The sequence below is a fragment of the Phragmites australis genome, chromosome 20, assembly GCF_958298935.1.
Source record: "Phragmites australis chromosome 20, lpPhrAust1.1, whole genome shotgun sequence".
Taxonomy (NCBI): Eukaryota; Viridiplantae; Streptophyta; class Magnoliopsida; order Poales; family Poaceae; genus Phragmites; species Phragmites australis.
In genome coordinates this window covers 2,028,470-2,034,478 of record NC_084940.1, presented here as the reverse complement: position 1 = coordinate 2,034,478, position 6,009 = coordinate 2,028,470, and positions in this window count along the sequence as shown.

The following is a 6,009-nucleotide window of genomic DNA, read 5'->3' as shown; positions in this document are numbered from 1 at the left end:
CTGATGTTGAATTTAATGGTGATGAGGATGATCTGCTTGACGATGACCACATCGCATCTCAGGACCAAGCAAAATAGGAAGCTAAAGGTAATTTTTCTCAAGATAACAGCAACAACCCAACTTTTGTCCCTATGTAGGTGGATGGGGCTGCGTTGGTGAGCATGATGTATGGTTTAGTAGCGCCGAAATTCATTGTTGTGACTCCTTTCACAAGAAGGTTATGACCTACCATGGCCGCTCTCGGCGTATGGTCTGAGCTACACCTTCAAGGGACATATTAGAAACTGGTCAATCACTGGTGGTTGCATCTTCTACTACCAACATTCCTCTGCAGGAAGCTTCGTAGCAGCCGTAGCCTGGTGCCGCTGAGGTGGCACAACACGTGGGCACATATGCGACAATGCAAGCCACTGTCCATCAAATGCAGGTGGTCGCTTCCGGCCGCTCAGGTTCATCGCCATTCGAAGACGTTAGGAAGGTGGTGTTTATGAGTGGCTCTGTTGCATTGCCAAACCGTAGTGAAGTCGCCTCCATGCCCAACGCGGTCACTGCTGTCATGCTAGTCACTTTCTCTAGCAATGGCACGGAATTTTCGACACCCAAAGATCCTACATCCACGGACCTTTATGTTGTTCTGCGGCGCCAGACCTTTCTCCTGCTCGGCTCTGTGGTGACTCGGTCTCGCCACTAGTGATGTCAACTCAGTGGCCATCCACTTGGCGGGCACCCAGGATCGAGCACATTCTGGACGAAGCTTCCTGGTTGGCGCTCTCTCGGTCTCCTTCCTCTCTGTCTGTATGACGGCTGCCATCCATTGTGGGTTTGAGCATTCCTCGTCACTACTCGTGCCTAGTGCCACTACATCATCTCTCGTGGTTGCGTCATCTCAAGGAGTTGTGCTAGCTCAAGTGGATGTGTCGTCTAAGGAAGTTGTGCCCACTCTAGTGGACGCGTCGTCACAAATGCTTGCGACTCCTTTGGTGGTTGCACCGGCTCAACGGACTAGGTGGGGTCCTATGTCTTTGAAGCTTCCATCCTCATGCTCACCAGAGTCCTTGGGCTTAGGTGGTATGGTCAAGGGACACACCGATCCTCAGGCTGCCGTGGCGGCCCCTCTGGTGGCCCAGGATGGTCCACCCCGAAGTGATCGCTTCAATGCAATCTCCTCACCACGCAGTATCACAGTGGTAGATGAAGATACTTTGATCAAGGCAACGAAGCGGGCTACTGCTCGTAATCTAGATTCTCCAAAGAGGGTTGCGAGGTGACTGGCTTCTGCAGGTCACCACGCTCGGCAACCACCTCTCAAGATTCTAATTTAGGTATGCCATAATCTACCTCCAGTTTTTCTATTGCTTCTTTACCTAAAGAGAAATTTACTTCAATCTTGGGTAAATTAGGTGTTTCTTTGGGTAGTTGTAGCAATGACAATAAATCTATTTATCAATACTTTGAAACATGTAGAAGTAGACAAAATGAAAGTGGCTACCAATTCAAAGTAACGATTAAATTGCCAAATTATGGTTTCACAAAAGAGATGAATCCCTTTGACGGAATTGATGACGAGGACACCGAACCTAACGGTGCTCTATTCGCTCACTAGTTTAAGGATGTGTCGGAGGTCAATTGGGATGAGACAGAGCTAGTCACAAAAATATGTGACCTTATGGCTACTGCTAGAAAATCTAAATCATACTCTAAGACAAAAAGGCAAAAGGTCCCAAACAACAGCAAGAAATCTAATAAAAATATTTTCTAATGAAAGACATCTTCTGTAGTAACAGAGGTCTCTCCAACTTAGCTAAATATCGGTACGTTGTTGATGGTATTAGAGAACATAATTTGGATTTTGTAGACTTATTATAGATAGGGAATAGTGATTTGTCAAGAACGAATCAGGCTCGCCTCTCAGGTGGCGCTGATTTTGTTTGGCATTATCTTCCTCCTCGTGGTAGGTCTGGAGGTATAATCTTCGGGATTAATGCATCCAGTTTAGATTTGTCTCTGATTGCGGAAGGGATTTTTTTTTTAAATTCCATCTAAGTAACAAAATAGATAAATTTGAACTGATCTTTATGGCGGTCTACGGACCGGTGCAAGACGATTTCAAATCTAGCTTCCTAGCAGAGCTAGTGCGAGCCTACCAGCAGAACCATCTACCAACCCTGATTGGCAGGGATTTCAAGATATTGAGGAATAGTACTGAGAAGAATAACAACAAATATAATGACCGTTGAACTTTTCTGTTCAATGCTTTCATTGATAACTTTAATCTTAGAGAAATTGATTTAGCGAGTCGATAATTTACTTAGACAAATTCCCTTCCTAATCCAACTTATGAAAAATTAGATAGAGATCTTATGACTACAGAATGGGAGTCTAAGTATCCGTTGGTCTCTGTATATGGTCTAGATAGAGGTGTTTCAAACTACACACCTATGTTGCTAGATATTGGAACAACAGCTTTCCCAGGGAACCAGAAGTAGTTCAAATTAGAACTTAGCTAGTTCACTCGAGATGATTTTCATGAACAAGTGGTGAAAATCTGGAATAAACGAGTAAAAGGATGTAACCATGCACTTACAAACAAGAAAAGATCAACTTTTCAGTTAACCATAGATGAATTGGACATTGCCGCCGAGGTATGCAACCTGACCGACATTGTGTGTGTGTGTGTGTGTGTGTGTGTGTGTGTGTGTGTGTGTGTGTGTGTGTGTGTGTGAGAGAGAGAGAGAGAGAGAGAGAGAGAGAGAGTAGTTGGCTCAATCTAGAGATCGGCTGGCTAGACTTCTTCATGAAAAAGAACTCAAGTTGTATCAGCAAGCGAAGGTGGCTGACCTCTTACTTGGTGATAATAATACGAAATATTTCTAATTGGTTGCCAATGGAAAATATAGTAAGGAACATGTTTTTTTTGCCTAGATTAAGAGGAAGGTAAAATCGTAGGTGAGGCTTCTCTAAAGGCCTATATTACTAATTGTTATAAGTCTTTGTTTAGGCTGCCTAAGGAGAATTCTTTCTCACTTGATGAGTCCAGAAAAGAGGACGTCTCTCAGGTCTTGGAGGCAGAGAATGATTTCCTTATAGCACCCTTTTCCCAGATAGAAGTTCGGAATGTTGTGTTCAATATGGAACACAATAAAGCTCCCAACTCAGATTGGTTTCTAGCAGAATTTTATCATGAAGTTTTGGAAGTCATCAAGTTTGACTTAATGAATTTATTCCAGGAATTGTATGTGGGTGAACTGCCATTATTTAGCCTCAATTTTGGGGTGATAACTCTATTGTCAAAAATCAAAGAGGCAAACTGGATCCAACAATATAGACCTATTTGTTTGCTGAATGCCAGCTTCAAGATTTTCACAAAGGTGGCCAGAGATTAGATTAATTCCGTTGCGGACCATGTGGTTAGTCCAACTCAAATTGCGTTCATGCGAGGGCAAAATATCCTAGAGGGAATCGTCATCTTACATGAAACAATTTACGAATTACACAAAAAGAAATCGAGTGGGGTTATTTTTAAGGTAGACTTTGAGAAAGCCTATGACAATGTTAAATGTCCCTTCCTACTATAAACTCTTCGTATGAAAGGTTTCTCGTCCAAGTGGATCTCTTAGATTGATACTTAGTCTTAGGAGGCAATGTAGCAAATAAAGTGAATGATGACATCGGACCATTGTTTCAAACAAAAAAGGATTCCGACAGGGAGACCCTCTTTCCCCGATGTTGTTCAATATTGTAGCTAACATGCTAGATGTTCTTATCAAAAGGGTCAAAGCAAATAGACAAATAGGTGCAGTTGTGCCTCATCTTATAGATGATGGTATCTCTATTCTACAATATGCCGATAGTATGACACTCTTTATGGATCATGATCTTGAGAAAGCTCGTGATATGAAGTTGATATTTTGTGCTTTTGAGTAATTATCGGATCTTAAGATCAATTTTTATAAGAGAATTGTTTTGTTTTGGCAACGCCCAAGCCATGACTGAGCAATACACCGAGCTTTTGAGATGCGGTACTGGTGAATTCCCTTTGTGGTATCTTAGTATTCCTATTAATTATAGGAAACTGAGAAATACGGATTGGAAAAGGGTTGAAGAGCATTTGAAGAAGAAACTCAGTAGTTGCAAGGGAAAACACCTTTTAACTGATAGACATTGATAAATTTGGTGCTTAACAATCTGCCCATGTATATGGTATTCTTTTTTGCTATACCAATGGGGTCCCTAAAAAGCTTGATTATTTTCGTTACAGGCTCTATTGGCAAAGTGACAATAAAAAAAACTCGTCTTGCTAAATAGAACATTTTGTGCCTACTCAGAGATCAAGAGGGTCTAGGTATTCATGATACTGATTCTAAGAATATTGCCTTACTTAGCAAATAACTTTTAAAGTTGCTCACGATTGATAGAATATGACAACAACTTATTCGCAATAAGTACTTGGCTCTAAACCCCTATCGCATGTCCAGTGGAAAGCTAGGGATTCGCATTTTTGGGTCATACTTATGAAGGTGAATCGAGAATTCCTCCACTTCGGAACCTTTATAATAAAAAATGGCATCCATTTCAAGTTTTGGGAAGACAAGTAGTTGAAAATTTTAACTTTTTAAGAACAGTATCTATGCATGTACAATATTGTAAGGAACAAACAAGATATTGTAACACAAGTCATTCAAAACTTTCCTCTAAATATTTCTTTTAGAATGATCTGATAGGTCAAAATTAATAACGTGGAATGCCTTACCTCAAATTTATAATATTGAGCTTACTCAGGAGCCAGGTGAGTTTCGTTGGAACTTAATCTCGAAAAGGCAGTTCTCGGTAAAATTCCACTATCTTGCTTTAGTGCATTGCGATGTTCCCAATATTAACAAAGGTCTTTGAAAATTAAAGGTGTCACTCAAAGTCATAATTTTTCTTTGGTATTTGTGCCAAGGTGTAGTCCTGACGAAAGATAATTTGGCTAAGCGCAATTAGCAAGGGAGTACGAACTATTATTTTTTATAAGAAGAGATAATTAAATATTTGTTCTTTGACTGTCATTTTGCTCACGCAGTGTGGTCTATGATACAAGTGGCTTCTGGGCTCTTTTGTCCTCATAGTGTATCGCATATATTCAGTACGTAGCTACGAAAGTCCTGTTAGAGGTGGTTGCTACTTGTTGGTCACTTTAATTATGCAGGAATTATATAGTGTTTGCGACGTGTCAATATTTGAAATGGGTGGTCAGAGATTGTTATACCTAGGTTTATGGGTGGCAGGCTAAGTAGGTCGATCGAGACACCTTAGCATCTCTTGTTATCACCATTGTTTAATTTTTTTTATGCTTTCCTTTTCCTTAGTTTTGACTGTGTGAATCTTTATTATAAAGAGATCAGAATTATTCTCAAAGGGATTGTATATTTTTATGTAATTATCTAAGTTCCATAAAAAACCCCTTCATCTAAAATCACGGCACATGTCTATCAGTCTATGTAGTAACGAGGCTGGGCGTGTTGGTGTGGATGTAACCACCATGAAGTAACTTTCGGATACCGAACCGCGAGGGCCCATTGAGATTGAGAACATAACGCTTTTCTACTTCTTCGTCACTCAGTGAACCAGTGCAAACACGAGCGAGACAAGGTTTTCTCTGGCCTGTGGCCTGTTTGCCATCACAGTAGCTGGTGCAGGAGCTGGGCCCCTTGTGTGAAGCATGGAGATCGTTGCACGGTATTACTGCTACTTTCCAATATCTCAAGTGCCATTTTGGACTAGTCATTTTTTCCACCCAAAGCTGTACTATTATAGTATCATGAAATTAAAGCACTTCTACAACAAATATATTTTGATGTTCATCTGGATGCTAACACTTTTAATAGGTCGATTTCTTTAAAGCATCAGGTCCTCTTTTAATTGCTTCATTTCACCCTTTCAATAACTGGAATATTTGGTGTGTTTTACAATTTATTTGCCGTCCCTGTCAACTGTTTGGCGAGAGGACGTACAGTAGTTGCCATCATA